Here is a 19,297-nt window from a genome sequence, read left to right on the forward strand (position 1 = left end):
AACGGACATAGTACAAGGGTCCATCGAACCATTTTACCTTTATCTAATCTATCTAATTAGATGAAGAATAGTGCATAAATTTAATTACATATATAATTGAAGTGGCCTAATACACACCTATACTATTTAAAAGTAAATTTATTTATCCATTAAAATGTCACAATCAGATTTTGTCCTGAATGTGTATTACATGCGCTGACACGTGTCAATAACATTTTTTTTTCTTTTTTCCTAGATTAATCAATGACTTCAATCTTTTTGTTTTAGTTTAAATCTAAGCAAAGTCCATTTATTGATAAAATGAACGAATTGGATTGGGTCAAAGCCACCCCAATTCAACAAGCGAAATAACTTCAATTCCTTCACTATTTCACAACCTTTTGTCATTTTTGTGAAATTCAAGAAACCCAAACTCAATTCAATAAAATTCGAGCATAACCCAATTCATATGCAAACACAAAATTGAATTCTTGAAATTTAAGAAACCCACAATCCATTTCAGTAAAATTCAAGTAATTCACAATTCAATTCGTAAATTCAAGAAACTCATAATCCAACTTTGTAAAAAGCGATAAATCTAGAACTAAATTCACAAAATTTGAAAAACACACAAAACAATTCATTAAAATGCAAGAAACCCATAACCCAACTCGAAATCCAAAATACCCACAACCAAATTTTGTAAAATTTGAATAACCCACAATCCAATTAAATTCCCAACTATCTATAATAAAATATCAAAAAAATTAAAAGAATAAGGCCTCATTTGTTTGCACTTAACGGAGGTCTGAATATGAATGGTTCAGACTTCAGACCATTAAGTGCATTTGTTTTTTATTAAAACTTTAGGTCTTAATAGGTCTTAATCATTCAGATCTAGAACCAAGTCTTAAAAGGTCTGAAGAGATATTCTGGTGTTGGATAATATTCACCACTCTATTCATAATCATCAGTTACCACCACTAACCACCTCTGCCACCGCTATCATTGTCAACCATCACCCATCACCACCAACCACCTCCACCATCACAACCACCATCGACATCAAATATCGCTACCAACCACTATTATCAACCATTACCACACCTACTAACTCTATTATTCTAATTATATTCACCGTCATCACCACTGTCAACACCACCACCATCATCAACCACTACCAACCAATCTCTACTACCGACTAACTCATCTATCACAACTAGCACCACCACTAACTACCACTAATACATCACAACCTCCACACATTCTTTGGCCATCATCACCACTGTCACTAGCAACGCCACATCTACCACCACTTCAACCACTACCATCGCTATAATTTATCTCTATTAACAATTATCTCCACCATCACAACAAACAATATTTCCAACTACCAACTAGCACCAACAGATCGTCAACCATCATGCATTTATGTTTCAGCCAACACAATCAACGCAATCAACACTTCAAACTACTAACATCAAGCAATGTCACATCACAATCACCACCACTATCATAACAATCACTATAATATCAACCATCACAACTATTAACACTAACATATTAATCACTAACATCAATCATTGTCACTGCAACCACTATTATAAACCATCTCCACTATCACTAACAAACATAAATATTTTTTTCAATCAAATAATAATTTTGTTGCATTAAATTACATATTTTTTTAATATATAATTAATTTTTATTTAAATTATATTTTTTATTTTATTATATATATAAATAAAAAAAATTACACATTCAGATGTTGAAAAATAAATAGTCTTAATGATTCAGTTTTCAGATCTAGAGACAACATCTTAATCATTCAGATGTACCTTCAGATTCAGACGTCTGAATCTTAAAATTAACGAATGCAGCCTAAGTGTATTTGTCAACTCATCGATGAGACGGAGGTTGAGAAAAGAAATGGATCTAAGAAATTAGAGATGGAGTTAAGAAAGAGAGGAGAAAATATGAAAAAAAGACAAAGATGAAGAGAGAGAGAAAAAAAAGAAAAACATATAAAAAAGTAAAGAAAGAAAATAACAACTATATAAATATAAATAAAAACTTTAAATAGAATTAGTTGATAAAATCCAATTGAATAATGATATGTGGACGTTTTAATAAGCTTTTAATTTTTTTTTTTCGCTTTTCACGCACATGTTGGAATGTGTATGTCACATTCTTTGCCCGATCAATTTTGAGGGATAAATAAATTTATTTTAAATAATATAGGTGTGTGTTATGTTACTTTAATAATTTAGATATGCCTTGAATTTTTCGATCATAATTTAAGATCAAAATGATAACTTTTCCTATGAATATCACAAAATCAATTTATGATTCCTCAGTTGGTTGGTCAAGATCCTTAGTCAAGTCTGACTTCATTCATAATGCTACAGAATGAGGTAGTTATTAGTCAAACATTGTTTGTTTTTCTTTGGCACGTTAAGTGAGTTAAAAGACCAGCAGATTATAGTCTTAATCAATAAATATATACATGTCACATCTTGCCTTTCACTTTTGTCTTTGGAAGGGTGTGTCTTTTTGTTTTATTCTTAGTTGATTCTATTATCGATAAGACTACATATAGTAATATACTTATACTAGTAGATTTTCTTAAACTTCACACATAATAGAAATTTTTAATATGCTAAGTTAGCTTTTTTTTCTATTATTGAAAATAGTTATACTTTACTTGTGATATATACCAAGGCTGTTTCAATAAAATTAATGGTTTATAATTAAATTTTAATATGAGGTCTTAAATATATGCATAATTTAGAGTTATTTTCTTATTCTTACGTACTACTTTTTTTCGTGTAGTATTCTTAGAAGACATTAAGCATTTAATTTCACAATGTAATTTTATTATTTATAAAAGTGAGGAGTAATTTTAACTAATAAGATATTAATCATTTGTTTGCAATGCATTACCTTGAATATTATTGTGAAAATCTTATTTATTACTGTGTTGATTTGATAAAAAAATTTAAAATATTTTTAATAATATGTAGATAACTCTTCTTTCGTTTTTATTTAATTTTAATTTTTTATCTTTTATATCTTACAATCTTTAATATTATTTTAAGTGAAATAAAAATCATAAAATTCATATTAAATTTTTTGGGGCCTCAAAATTTTGGGGGTCTAAAGAAAACGCTTTACTAGCTTTACCCTTGAACCATCCCTGATAAATACACACATGACACAAAACAACCAAAAGAATTTGGACTACGTGTAATATATAGATTTATTTTAGACTTCATGTATAACGAAAGTTTTAGTATGGTGGACGATCTTATTTCTTGATTCTATTTTTTAAAACAATTGTACTTTACTTGATATATACACACATGACACAAAACAACCAAAAGAATTTGCATTTGACTATCATACTTTTTGGAATATACGTAACATATTAAATATATACTTAAAGCAAAGACATAATTAAGCGAATTCAGAAATGAAAAAGAAAGATTTTTAAACTTAGGAGCTAAAACAAACTTTTTTTTTTAATGTAATAAAATAAACAGTTCGTTCAAAAATGGGTGAACTACAACCTAACATCGTTAACTTCGCCGCCAAACGTTTGTTGCAAGTGACAAAAATTGTTTTTGATAAGTTCTTTTTTATAGTTTTTTCATTTGTGGGCAAACTACTTTATTTAGAGAATTATGATTTTTCCATTGAGTGGTTCGATTGATAATTGATTTCTCACTCTATTAATATTCCCAAGAGATTCTTATTTATTCAATATGTCACCTCAATCATTTAAAAGTGGTACAATTTTCTTACTAATAAATATGTGTTGTTCACTTCATTCTATTTCATTCATTTATTATATTATTCTATTAATATAATCTCTTTTTGACTTTGAAAGTTGATAATTATGTCTCAATAATCTGAAATATCTTTAGAGTCAATTGAACCGAATGTATTATATGAATACAATTAATATTGTAAAATGAAAATATCAAAGATTTCAAGAAATTTTGATCTAAGTTTTGGAGTTGAGTGCATTCAAGGGTAAAAATTTTAAGTTGTTCAATTAAAAATATGTGTATATATATTAGGTGGAATCTTAGTAGCTTAGTTGGCTAGTTACCTGAACTCCCACCTTATTGGTGAAGGTTCGATTCCCCAAATTATAATCTCATCCCCCTTCCCCTTCCCCTACCCCCAATTTAAAAAAAAAATGTATATATATTAATCTTTTTTCTTATTTTGTTGTTTTAGGAAAATGGTGGATGTGATTATTTTCGGTGGATAGAAAGTATGTCAACAAATGAAACGAAAATCATTCTGTTACCATTGAAGAGATCCACATTCGATAGTGATACCACGACTTTATAGAACACTATGAAGTTTGACACGCTCTTTGATAGTTCGAATCTATCAGTGGAAAAATCATAGTTCGCCCAAATAAAAGTAGTTTGTCCACAAATAGGCAAACTATATATTTTCTTATCAAAATGTGGTTCGCCCTATTTTTGGGCAAACCCCATTAATATTTTTTGTTTCCACTTGCAGCAAACATTTGCCGACGGAGTTGATGGTGCTAAGTTTAGTTCGCCATTTTTAAGGCGAACCGTCTATTTGTCACCCAAAAAAAGGATGGTCTGTTTGACTCCTAAACTTGAAAAACTGTCCCTTTCAGCTTTGGACTCAGAATTAAGCACCAACTCATGAATTATTGCACCAACTCATGAATTATTGGTAGAAGGTTTTCATTGTGCCATGTATCGAATCACAATCACTATTTTATAATCCCTTCACGTTCTTTAATCTTTTCATTTTATAATTGTGATATTCTTATTCTCAATTTTATGTATGTCTAAATCGTACATAAAGCATAATTGTCATTATTGTTTTCAGACATCTGTTAACATAAAGATGCAAAGTGTTCGACTCTTTTGGCTCACATAAAAGTTGAAAAATATTTGGAAAGAAAAAACGAAGAATATTTAACATATATACTATATAAAAGGAGATCATTTTCTAAATGAGTCTTTTGAGTATATGTTAAATAAAATGTTCTTTCTATTTGATCTTTACTTTTTTTGAAACCAACATACAAATATCATTCAAACTTCTTAGCACATTTGGATCCACAAACACACAAAGGCTCTAGCCTCCCAGGCAGTATTCGATCAGCAATGCACATAACACCAATTAATTTATCTCCATATAACTCTAAGCATTTATCAAGACAATCATCTTGTCTGAGGTATCTCACATCAATTTAAAAGTACACTGTAAATTATCAACATTTATTTCTGGCAATTGCTATATTGATACTGATAGATATGTGATTATAAGAAGGAGAAACACTGAAATTTTTGCCATAATATAATAGACTATGCTTTTGCTTTTGAGTTTCTATTTGATCTCTTTTCCTGTTTTATAGAATACAATTATCTATTATCAATTTTTTTAATCTCCGAAGACATTGTACTCCAAAAATGGGGGTAATATAAATGTGTAGGCTAAGAAAGACGAGGAAGCCGTCCGTCCAAATAAACATTTTTTCATTAATTTTTTCTGTTTGTCCCAATGGTTTAGTATCATTAATTCCACAATTATATAAATAAAAAAATGTACTAATAGATGTTCTACCGCTGGTTTTTTTCATTAGACTATTCACTTGATGTTACAATCATATTTTGTAGTGTACGTAGTTTTTCCGTTAACTTTATCTAGGACTAATAAGTACGTAGTAGATGAGTACACCATATCAACCAACAAACTCCATTCAACGCGTCCAAATTTTAGTCATACATAATTATGATTTTCATTAGATTTGTTTGGTACATTAAAGTGAAAATACGGAGATAAAGTTATCTTGTCTTGATGGCCAATAGATAATAATGACAAGTCATTGATTGTATGTATCCGCAAATGCAAGAAATTAAAACTCAAGTTTTATGAAAGAGAAAGGCAAAATGGTTTGGTGCACTCTTGTACTATATCGTTTTGTAATATAGACACTTATACTTACATGTTTGTCATTTGGGCCTTTAAACTCACTAAAAAACAATATTTCAAACCCTTTGACCGTTGACCAGGTTTATGTGGCATTAAAAGGGCTGACAAGGACGAGACGCATGCGCGTGTCTTGGACACTTCTACTTACATGTTTGTCATCTAAACCCTAGAACCCACTAAAAAGCAATATTTCAAACCCTTTGACTGTTGACCAGGCTTATGTGGCATTAAAAGGGCTGACAAGGACGAGGCGCGTACAGGCACATGCCTAGGGTGCGAGTGAGGGTTAATTTTTGATCAATTTTATATTAAAATAATTAAAAATAAAATAAAAATAATATTAAAATTAGAAAAAAAAAAATAGGTCCTTTTTTCCTCCATCTTTTTTAATTTAAAATTATTTTTAAAATTTAAAAATAATAAATTTAAAAAAATAAAATAAAAAGCCCCCCCTCCCCAAGCACCCTCCCCGTCCAGCCCACCCCACCCCATCCCTCACCCTCGTCCAGCCTCCACCCCCTCTCCCTCCCCCGTCTAGCCACCCCCGCCCCACCCTTCACCCTTGTCCCCTCGTCCCTCCGTCCAGCCATGGCTGCCATGTTCATCATCATTAACGGCCCCACCCCCAAAGCCCCAAGGATCTCTCTTCGTCTTTTTTTTCTTCATCATTATATATCTCTTGTCTTTGTTGTGGTTGATATTGTTGTTGTTGTTCATTGTAAAAAAAAAATTATTGTTGTTCCCTGAAGATGGTCTTTGCTGGTTGATATTGTTGTTGTTGTTCATTGTCAAAAAAAAATATTATATATCCATGAAGAAGGTCTTTGCTGTGGTTGATATTGTTGTTGTTCATTGTAAAAAAAAATGTTGTTCCCTGAAGAAGGTCTTTGCTGGTTGATATTGTTGGTGTTGTTCATTGTCAAAAAAAAAAAAATTTATATATCCTTGAAGAGGGTCTTTGTGGTGGTTGATATTGTTGTTATTGTTCATTGTCCAAAAAAAAAATTGTTGTTGTTTTACTTTTTAAGTTTTTTATTCACTTTCTCAATTTAAATTTTTTATTTTGTTTAGGATTAATTTTGTAACTTTTACAAATTGTTAAAGATATTTAAATAAAAATTAAAAATTTATTATGTTTGTGTATGTGAATTTATAGTTATAACTTTAAATTAATTGTAGAGAAATTTTAATTATTTAGAATAAATTTGATGTTTAATTAAATTTATTGTGTTTGTGTATTAGAATTTATAGTTAAAAATTTAAATTTATAGTTGAAAATTTAAATTAATTTAAATTAAAAATTTATTGTGTTTGTGTATTAGAATTTCTACAATTTATAAAAAGAATTTATTTAATTAAATTTATTTTAATATTTAATTTCTTGTGTAGCATTTTAATAATAACACAAAATTTAATGTAATACTTAAAAATAATGTGGCGGCTGATGTGACAGCTGACGTGGCAGATGTGAAAGCTGATATGGTAGCTTACGTGGCGAGTGTGTTACACTCACAAAAAAAGTGTTTAAAATATTATTTTTTAGTAGGTTCAAGGGTTCAGATGACAAACACGTAAGTAGAAGTGTCTAACTTACAAAACCAACATAGTACAAGGGGCCATCGAACCATTTTGCCAAAGAGAAAAGAACTAAAGTTTTACTAGCAATTTTAGGAATATTGTTTTAAAAGTGTGAAGAATCTTAGGAATATTGTTTGAAATTTTAAAAGTGTGAAGAATCTTAGGAATATTGTTTGAAATTTTTACCCTTCATTAAAAGTCTTTATTTTAGACAAAATCGTCTTTTCGCTATTTTTTCCTAATATTGAATAGTTAAAAATTAAATAAATATATTTGTGATAAAAGTTTTCCTTATTAGAAGTAAAGACAACTAATACTTTTTTCATTAGTTCAAGAATTCTAAATCAACTAAATTTGATTTTAAGAAGATTTGAAAATCTAGAAATAAATATAAAAGCGTTAGAATATGAAAAATTTAAGAAGATTCAAATTTTTAAAAGTTTTTAAAATACGTAATAAGAATGTAATCAATGATTTTGTAAAAAATTGATTTTAAAAAAAAGGAAAAAGTGAAATGGTTCAACAAGGATATATGTGCTTCTGGTGATACATATATTTCGTCAAAGATATATCTACACTATCATCCTTAATTTAGTGTATACTTTTTTAACATTATTAAACTTTAAGTTATAATTATTCATGGTGGTTATAGATAAATCAAGATGGGTAATTCCTTTATAATTTTTTGACTTCATATAATATATAATGTGTAACAACAATTATTGTTCTTTCTATTATTAGAATTGGATAATGAGATGTTTTTACAATCATCTCGTAATAATGAAATGAAAGATTGTCTTGTCATTATATAAAAGAGGAACTTCAAAAAATTCAAGAGATATTAGTTCCATAATTTACAAATCATATATATATATACCCTTGGGGTTAATACATTCAATGTTCATTTTGTTGTTTTCAGTCATGTGATGAGAACCATTTCAAATGACAAATCTTTGTTGAAGTTGCAAATTAAAGAAGATTGCAATTTATAATTATATTTCACATCAATCACGTAAAATTTCTGATGGTAAAGTATATATGTACTTACACTAAAATTTATGTTTATATTTACATTATAATATTAAAGTGTGAAAAATCTTTAAAAAGTGATTTGAATATTGTATACTTCATTAAAAATCTTCGCAATAGATAAAATTATTTAATTGTAAATAATTAAACATTACATGTGCGAGACACATGTTTTTTGTATTTCATTTAATAAGGAGTAAGAAAAAAGAACTGAAAATCAAAAATATTTTTCAACTAATTCTTAGGCCCCGTTGGGCCATAAAAATCATAATTTTCTGAAATTGGAGTTATATTTGAAGTTGGAGTTGTGCTTGACCATGAATATAAATTAAAGTTGTTTTTGAAATTTTGTGAGAGAAGTATGAGTGAAAAAGTGAAAACAAGTAAAACTTTTTTTTTACTTTTTCAAATACAATTCCAAAATTGTATTTGAAATTTTCATGGTCAAACGCATCTTGTTTTCACTTTTTTCACTAAAGTAAAATAAATTTTTTTAAAAAAAATAAAATAATTTTCATGTCCAACCGGCTGCTTAATAAAGCTAATAATGGATCAAGAGGGATCCAACTCATTTCATAATCTTGATTCCTAAAGAGAAAAAGAAAAAGGATTTTCAAAAGAGTACAACGTAATATATGATTAAAGGATTTTCAAAAGAGTACAACGTAATATATGATTAGGATGTCATGATGTGATTCTTTCTCCTTTTTTACTTTGCATTTCTTTACTTTCATTACTCTTTAATCATTTCCAAAATTTGACTATTGAAGCCAGAGGTATATTAGTCGCACAGGATTCGGCCACTAATTGATAAGGCCCTTACATAGACGGATCCACAATATTAATTTATATATCAATCAATCATACGTAACTATATATTTTATGCATCCCAACACATAGTATATGATTAAGAAAATTGTCCGCAATTGTTCATATATATGGTTATGTATCAACATGACTTACATAACGTAACTTGATATTGATCTTAACATGTTTCCTCAGTTACAGCAAATCGTCTTACCAAGCAACTTAATTAAAAGCCAAAAAGAAAAAAAAGACGAGAATAATTATAATAATCTATTTAGTCCGAGTTAGTTTACCTCGTATTCCTATACAGTAACATCATTTCTATTATCAACATTAAATAAATTTAAAAACAATTGAAAATAAGTTGACCTGATGAACAATTAATGATGTACACGTGAAATATGTTTATGATTTGGTTTAATGTAGCAAATCCAGATTGGGGATTTATCACACTTGCCTCCTTGGTAGTCTAACAATCGAAACAAATCTCCTAATTAAGCTAATTTAATTACTCTACATAAAATTACACTAAAGTTTTTTTAGCTGATGATTCTATTAATTTCTCCATCGTTTCTTGGCAATTAGTAAACTGTACTTGTTTAATACTTAATCTATAATATAGATAGAATAAACTAATAGTTAAAAGGGAAAATTTCAGAATTAGCAATTATAGAGTCTTAATTGTCATTTTTATTGCAACAATTTCAAAATTGTCAAAAATAGCAATATGTTTTTGTATTTGAGTAAAATATTACTATTTAAATACATATACAATTAAAGATTTTGTTCCTTAGTTAACTCAAATCTATTTGAGTTAAACAAGAAAAAAAATTGTTCTTTAATTTATGACATATTTAATTTTACAGATTTCTTTACCTCATAAACCTCTCTTTTTTTTTACCACAACCGTTAAATTACAGCTACTAATTCAAATTCAAAAAACATTTTCCATAATCAGCAACTCAAAGCAAATCCAAAATACAGTTTCAAATTCAAAAATATTTTTCTTTCTGTTTTTTTTTTTTTGGCCGATCGACTAAAATTTTGAAGAAAAGATTAAAAATACAACGGTTCAATTACAGATATTGATCAACAAATTTGATTCTATTTGTGGTTTTCATAAAATGAAAATGCGAAAATTGCTAAAAAAAACTTCTAACAATCGCGGGATACAAAAATTTGAGATCGTATATGAATTTTTTCAGTTCTCGATTTTTTCTTTTAATTTCAAATTTGTCCTTTTCATTCTGTTATTTGAAAGTTGAAATTCAATTTTTATACGTTAAAATTTATTTGTTTGACTAGTGTTCGACTAAATTTTTTTCTGTTTGATTTCGTTTTGCAGTTTTGTATAAACGAATTAGTTTTTGTATATAGTACGTATTTGAAATTTTATTTTATTTTTACTATTTTATATTTGTTTGGAGATTGACAATGGGAAGCATACATGTTCTTGTTAAACACTCTGGTAGATGGACATATGAACAACAATATGAAGATTACATCAGTGATGTAATATTGTTGAGCATAAACGCTATGTATAACCAACTGTACACACTACTGGCTTCTCACATTGATGTAGATTTGACCTTCAAATGCATTCAAATAGAATATAAATTAACGGATAATGCAAGGCAAATCCGTATACGTAATGACATGGGTTTGAAGGTCTATATTATGCAGAAAAAGAAATTGAAGGATATGAGTATTTTGCCTTTGTATGTAAGTATTTCTGACAATGATACTTTTAGCACATTGGTAAGTTCATTATTATGTCATGCCGAAAGTATAAAGATGTCTGTCACTACAAGTAACGTGGTAATTACAAGTACTCAAAGAGCATTAATTGTTCCTTCTTCAGAAGAATGTTTGGATGTATTTGAAATGTATACAGCTATAGTTATTATCTTGGACCCACATCACAAAGATATTAATGTTGAACAAGTTTATGTCTTGAAAAGTGTATTAAAATCGGTGATGAAGGATTATATAATTCAGGAGAAGTTTCAATCACTATTTGTAAGATCTAGTAAAACCTGATAAGTGTATTATTCATTTAATTTTTTGTTTTTTCAAGTTGGTTATTGTATTTGGGCATATATTTTTTTTGTTTGCAGTTATACATTGTTGTGCAGATTCAGTAATTGTGAATTTTTATTTCGTGCATCTGGTATCGGCGAATCTGAAATGTTTATTGTGAGAGAATTTTTACTAGAACATACCTGTTCGATCAAAGATAAGATTTATCCTAAATTGCATGCTACTAGTAAGTTGATTGGTGGTATAGTCAAACCAGAGTTTAAAAGCCACAAGCAAAAATACAGTGCAACTAATATCAAAAGTGACATGAAGGAAGACATGGGTATGGATTTAATATATATTATGTGTTGCTGAGCTAAGAAACAAGCACTTGAAGATTTGAGAGGAAAACCATCAACATCATACGGGAAACTGCCTGCATACATACATGTGTTGAACACTAGTTATCTAGGTTCACATATAAGAATAAAAAAGCATGAAGACAATGAGATTTTATATATATTTGTAACACTAACTGCATTCATCAAAGGGTTCGATCATTGTAGACCTATTATAGTTGTTGATGCAAGTCATCTCAGAGGATTGTATACTGGCACTTTTGTAGCTACATGTACAATGGATGAAGTTGGTAAGATATACTAGAAATGTATTTGACTTTAAATATGTTTTCATCTATATGCATTTATAATATACATATGTATTATGTTTATGTGATCAGTGACAGTTATATATGTTGCCAGCTATATGTATTTATGTTATATATATAGTAGTATTTTCATTTGTTGTATGAATTATATGTTCATATACAAATAAGAAATTAAAGAAAATATATTCTGTAATAAAAATACATATGTATGACAGAAATATACATATTCAGACTTGCAATATACATTTGTTGCGATGGAAAAATACATTTGCCAAACTGTATCTATTATAACTGTCAAATTAATTTTATTTTACTAATTAGTTTTGTTTTAATAATTTTCGATTATACCTGTATCAGAGTATGTGTATACAGTCCATGGCAAGAGAAATATTTTATTGTTTGTCTTAAGGAAAAAAAATTATTCTTGTAATGCATTTCAGTTGGATGAGATGCCGTGTGTTCATGCTTGTGCAATTCTTAATAGCAAAAATTTTAAGAAGGGACCATATTGCTATGATCTATGCAAGCCAAAAATCGTCTTGAGAATATATGATCTTCCAATACACATTTGTTGCGATGGAAAAATACATTTGCCAAACTGTATCTATTATAACTGTCAAATTAATTTTATTTTACTAATTAGTTTTGTTTTAATAATTTTTGATTATACCTGTATCAGAGTATGTGTATACAGTCCATGACAAGAGAAATATTTTATTGTTTGTCTTAAGGAAAAAAAATTATTCTTGTAATGCATTTCAGTTGGATGAGATGCCGTGTGTTCATACTTGTGCAATTCTTAATAGCAAAAATTTTAAGAAGAGACCATATTGCTATGATCTATGCAAGCCAAAAATCGTCTTGAGAATATATGATCTTCCAATTTATCCTCTACCACACAAAGATAATTGGGTAATTCCAAGAAAATAATGAATGAGGTAGTTCTGCCCCCAAAATACAAGCGACCCCCTGGAAGACCTCCAAAGAAGGATCGTGAAAAATCCGAACGAGATATGTTTGGAAAGAAAAATAAAAATTATTGTAGTTCATGTGGATTTAAAGGTCACAATAGGTGTTCATGTAGGAAATACAACAAATGATAAGTTGGTTGATGTATTTAGTTAATAAACAATTGCTGATTTTTTTCATATACATATGATTTTCAATGAGAAAATACATAGATACCCCCCTAATGTTGGGACATTTTTTCAAAAAGATACTTGAACTTTGTGAGTGTCCTAATACCCCCTTAAATAATTTTGAATCGATATTATTACATCGTTTTTGGATGAAACTCAGTTTCAAAAAGTGAGTGCTTTACACGCAACAATTAAAATTTGACACGTCTGACTTAATAAAAAATATATATTTTTTATTTTTAATTATTTTCTTTATGTTCTTTTCTTCTTTCTTTTTTCTCTCTCTTACCATTTGACTTTCTTTTTTTCTTTGCACCAATAATTTCACTCCACGTGTCCCTCTTCTCCACAAAACATCTTCATTCCCTTCAGTCATTACATAACAATTAGAACTATTTTCTTATAATTTTTTTTGCACTTTCATCAAAATTGCACCACAGTAACAATAACCAAATCCTAATAATCACCTTCTTCAAAATAAATTCAACTTATTCAATTTCAATCTCTGCAAAGTCGCAAGAATAACTGCAATTGCTGGAGAGGAAGTTGGCTCAGATACCTGACAGAGTTGAAGTTGGCTCAGAGGAACCTAATAGAGTTGTTCTTGTAGATGAAATTGGACATAAATTTTAAAGGGGGCACCACATAATTCAAGATTTCCATAAAAAGATTTTCTACTTTGGTTAATGAAAACACTTAACTCAGGAATTGCACCACTAAAACATTTTATAAAATTGTTCAAAATATATAAAAAAAATTAAAATAAAAACTTGAAATTGAAAAAAATAAACATGGAGATGGTAAAAGGTGAATCTAATGAGAAATAAACTCCATTGATTCAAATTAAATACCAAACAATCATGTTCTAGCTAACCCCAAAAAAAGGGTATTAGCTACTCACAATCTGATGAAAAACACAAGAATTAATGTTAATGATACCATAATACGAAGTATTTGAGTTTCAAGATGAAGAACCCTTGGCAAAACCCTTGTGCTCACTATTTTTTCTCTCAAAAATTGTAAACTGCTAACTGCAGGTCATCCTTGGGGTATTTATAGAGGTGGACCCCTTTAAAACCCAAGGCTGTTGGAAGTAGGCTAAAAAATAATAAAATTCCATTGATGGCCAAATAGCATGGCGCACTGTCCAATGCATAGACTTGAGCTGACGGAGTGGGCTTACTCCTGTGGCTCCTAGTTACGCGGATCAGAGCTCTATTTGGCTGTAAGGATGTACTCGTACTCCCTATCATTCTCGTGCATGCTTTGTCTATTCATTTTCTATCTTTTCCGGTGCATTTTCAGTTGAAACATGCTAATCACTTTCTTTAGTTGATTTATTATTGATATAGCACAAGATATAGACAAATATTTATATTTGTCCCCAAAAGTAGGCCAAAAAATATAGGAAAAATATGATGATTGGGTGTATAGATACGCCCTATATATATCTATAAACAAATGAAAATAAGAGAAAGGAAAAGAAGTAGTAATTTTTATTGGTTAAACCGAAAATAGATAACAATATCTTATTGATTTTGTTATAAGTATAACATATTTACAAATCGATAGCTAAACTGATAATATATAAAATTGATCAAACAAATCTATAATCACCCTAGAGCTATCAACTCTACCCTAGAGCTATAACTCTAAAGCTATCAGCTAGATCAAAATGCTAACAAAATAAATTTCACAAATAAAAATATTTCAGAAAGATATTTAAATTATCTTTCGTTAGATATCATTCAAATTTATTTTTCATTTTTTAAGCTTTTGAAAAGTTTTTAAAACCTATCATGCAATGAAGTTATGTTATTGTTTGAACTATTTAACAAATGTATTAATCTATGGCAGTGTAAACTATGCGACATCAAACTTATAAGTTCATAGTAAAAGAAAAGTGAATATATAAAAAATCACAGGAATATTTAAGCAATAAATTCAAATTAAAGTAAATTATTAAAGATAAAGTTTCCTCTATATACAAAAAATTAGACTCATATTTACCAAACTTAGCAGGAGATTTTTGTTTGTCGGACGTAGCAGGTGTTTTTCAAAGCATATACAAAGTGTTGCTTACTTTTTTTATATGAAATCTGTATAGAATTGGTATGAAATGTGTATCTCGCTCAAGGGTTAGATTTTCAATCACATTCTTTGTGTAAAAAAAAAATATAAAATTAGTATAAAATATGAATATATCTCACTCAAGGCTTAGAGGCTTTCTTACAATTTTCGTGTATAAAAATGAATAAAATCGATATGAAATATGTAAATCTTTCCCAAGGAAATTTCGATCATAAATTTGTGTATAAAATTATATAAAATAGGCATAAAATATGTATAATAATTGTATAAATTTTATATAAATTTCATGTTAGATTTCTGGAACTAAATATGTATACGAATCTCGATCATGATTCATGTATAATTTTGGGGAGTTATTAATAATAGAGCAAAAATAACTTAGTCCTTACACAAGATGAGCCAACCCATCTGAAAAACAAAACAAAATAAAATAAAATTTACTTTTATCTACCAACCCGGCCCAACCTATACTATTACACCTAAGTGTAGATGTAGGGTTTCCTATTTAAGACTTTACTCTTCTCCTCCTCTTCAACCCTACCACACCTGAAACATGTTGTTACTGCCACTGTTCAACCACCAATTCATCTTGCTCCAGCTTTGGGTGGTAAACTCTGTGCCTTGGATGCTTCTTGTATCTGCATATCTCAGCTTGTAGAAGTAAGTAGCAATGTTTGCCCTTTGTTTTGACTAACTCTACATTTTCAGCTCCTTTTTCATTTTTCTCTTTTATCTTTAGCTATGGTCTTCAGCGGATGCATAAAATATCATCTTTTTTGTGCTTTGTTGAGGTTTCGTGCCCCCTGAAGACTATTACTTCTTTTGAGTACGTCAATAATTGATCCTCTATCCTCATGTAGATAGAAGTATTTATTGTTCCTAACCTCTTACATTTTACAGATAGCTGATATGGAGATAATGGGATGCTTAGGACCATAAATATACGGAGAGTGATATGACTTTCAAATTTATCAATTACAATCCGACTAAGTGACCCTTTTCTTTTTGCTGCGAGTCTTTTTTATTGGCTTCTGTAGTATAGGCTAGCTAGCTGCTTCACTTTTTTTGTTGCCACCATGGATTGTATATATTTGCATGTGAACAAAGCAAGCTTTAGCCTCCCCATCACCTTCACCCTTTTGATGGTGACAATCTTAAGTAAGGGCATTGTAATTTTTCACTCTTAATTATCCTCTTTGATTCATGTTCTAGCTTATGGAAACTTGTGAATGCAAAATCCCCTTTATCAATTTCCAAATTAGCTAAATAATTAGCTAATTGGTTCCCTTCCCTGAGAATGTGTTGAAACTATACCTGTTTATGTTCCAGTAATGTCCATATTTGCTCTATTATGTTTGATATGCTCTATGTACAATCCCACTCTCTGATTAATTTTTTCTGCAAAGTTAGAGAGTCAGTCTGAATGATGATTTTATTATGCTGTGATTGACTGCAATGTGTGGATGCCTGAAAAATAGCTATTGCCTCTATTTCCACATTAGTAGTATCTTCTATGTTAGCACCTTTTGCATATAACGATTCTCCCTATTCATTTCTTAGACAAAATGCATATGAGCTGACACCTGGATTACCCCTAGATGCTCTATTAGTGTTATATTTAATCCACCCTTCTTGAGGAAATTTTCAGATTACTTTACTAACCTTTACCTTTGGCCTGCTATGCTCAAATTCCTTCAGAATATCTGGCCATGTATATATAAAATCTTGGTTTGGCCTTCTAACTTTCAACAGCATGCTTTGATTTCTGGTTATATTTAATTTTACTCTATAAGCTAAAATATTCTTTTCATTATGTTTTTGTTGTTTCCCCTCTTTCATACATAACTCCCAAATAATCATACTAGGAATATCTTGAAAATAAGCTTTTTCCTTTTTCCATATATCTGCATTCCACCTTGCCATTAAAGACTCCCTGAAGCTCAGACCATGTATATTTATACCTACAAAAGATGAAAAGCAAGACAATGTCCTGTTAGTAATGTATGATCTTAGAAACACATAGGATATGGTTTCTTGTGTTGGATTTACATAACACCAACATCTAGATGGCCCCTCAACACCCCATCTCCTTATATTTTCATCTATAAGAACCTTTCCATTCTATATCGTCCATATGAAGAAAGCCATTTTAGAAGGTAACCTTTTTAACCATATCTCCTTAAAAGTCCTGCTATTCTGCTTCTTTTGTCTAATATATTACCATGCTGATTTCATTGAAAACTTTTAATTTGTCTCAAGCATCCATATGGGCCTATCATCCCCTTCTGTAATTGTTGACACCTAATTTTTTACTCTCCACGACTAAATTTAACCCCGAGTTTCTTCAAATTTTAATAAAATTAAAATATTTATTTCATCCAGATAAATGCACTTTAAAATATTTATTTAGGTTAATTTTATCATTTAAGAAGAGTCGATGACTGTTCGAAGTTTTAGAAGTCACGGAAAGGTCATCCGATGGTAATCGAGATTCCATCAAAGTTTGAGTCCCTTTTTGCTGCTCCCTAACAGGTAATATCCTTTTCTGTTCAAGTTTCGATCTTTTCTGCTTCATCTTGACCTTCTGTAGTTATGAATAACTTTTTCGATATTATTCTGTGTTAGGAGTAGCTGTAGAAGGCCTCGTCGGCTGTAGGGTTAAATTGTATTGATCGTTATGTTGTTTATTGAATCATAGGTCTTTCCCCGTTGGTTTCTTTGAACACAATTTTTCATGTTAATATGTTGACTGGTTAAATCCCCGTATATCATCAAATTGCTACCTTTCCTCATTCATTGTATTATCATGAGTTAAAGACTCCCATTGTGAGGTGCTAGATTATTGTCTTGCTTGAATTTTGTCAGACGAAAGTAGAAATGTGTAAGTTTTCTTTGGATTTGTTCAGAATTTTGAGTTGAAAGGCTTAAATTTCATGATTTATTGTTGTGCTTGCTCTCGAAACTACTGTAACATTAGATTTCATTCATCCCCAGTTATTCTCACGTTTTTGAGTATCACGATTCGACTTGTTGTCTCGGTGTTCGAATATTCTAGCCTATTTACGTCTCCTTAAGTGTACTTTTGCTTCGATTCGCCCCGGTTTTCTTTAGTTTTGTCCTTAATCTGAGGTCACCGGTGGTGGTTTAATTCACTGAATCAGTCGGACTCAGACTATCTTATAGCTCTTGACCTTTGAGACCAATAGAGATGGTAGATATATGTCTGGGGTAAGGTGACAGTCACATGAACCCTCGAGGACCCTGCCTTCAGCTTTCGAAAGTTCATTTCGTGTTGGAGTCGAAGAGGGGATGAGGAGGCCCTTGCAGACGTATTTCTGAGAAGTACAAATCACGTTCTCATTGTGAGTCAACTAACGAAAAAAAATGTTTCTTTGTTCATTCTTTGTTAATAACTTCACCTAGATATTTATTGTCCTTTCCACTTGCTTGGTTTTATCGAATTTGGTTTTTTGGGGATTTTTGGAGAAGTCGATGCTCCCAGAAAAGCGATGCGAGTTTTATAGTCTGAACAGTTCTTTTTTCCTTCTAGATATATGATCGGGATGATAAGCATGTTTTAACTTAATTATAATCTGGATAAGCTAACTTATATCTGGCTTTACAGTATACCAATTACTTTGTGTAGCTTAAAATTGTGCTGACTGAAGTAATATGAGTCAACCGGTTCAATTAATTAGGTATTGATTGGTTTATTTCTTTATTTGAGATGGTTATCCTTAATGTTGGGTCGTCTTATGTATTGATTAAGCAACTTTTCAGAGGTTCCTTGAATTGAATTTATTCTACTGATCATCGTTACGTGTAATTGAACATACTCCATACATTAGTAACTGAATTCCAAGCTTTAAGAAATTCTGATGTTGAACAGTTACATCAAAAATATTGGCATGCTGCAAGTGATTAGTCCAAAGTAGTTAGAGAAGTGTAACTATTTTATTAGCTGAAATGTAAAGTCCATCTTTAACTTGCATAT

The 19,297-nt window shown here is 29.9% G+C and overlaps 1 long non-coding RNA gene across 1 annotated transcript; it reads left to right on the forward strand.

The window, feature by feature from the left end:
* The first annotated feature begins 15,590 nt into the window (after positions 1–15,590).
* LOC107838939 lies at positions 15,591–16,507 on the forward strand. Its single transcript, XR_001664911.2, has 2 exons — positions 15,591–15,963; positions 16,204–16,507. It is a non-coding gene; the product is annotated as an uncharacterized LOC107838939 (long non-coding RNA).
* Positions 16,508–19,297: the final 2,790 nt, after the last annotated feature.

Source organism: Capsicum annuum, chromosome 8 (assembly GCF_002878395.1).
Source record: "Capsicum annuum cultivar UCD-10X-F1 chromosome 8, UCD10Xv1.1, whole genome shotgun sequence".
NCBI lineage: Eukaryota > Viridiplantae > Streptophyta > Magnoliopsida > Solanales > Solanaceae > Capsicum > Capsicum annuum.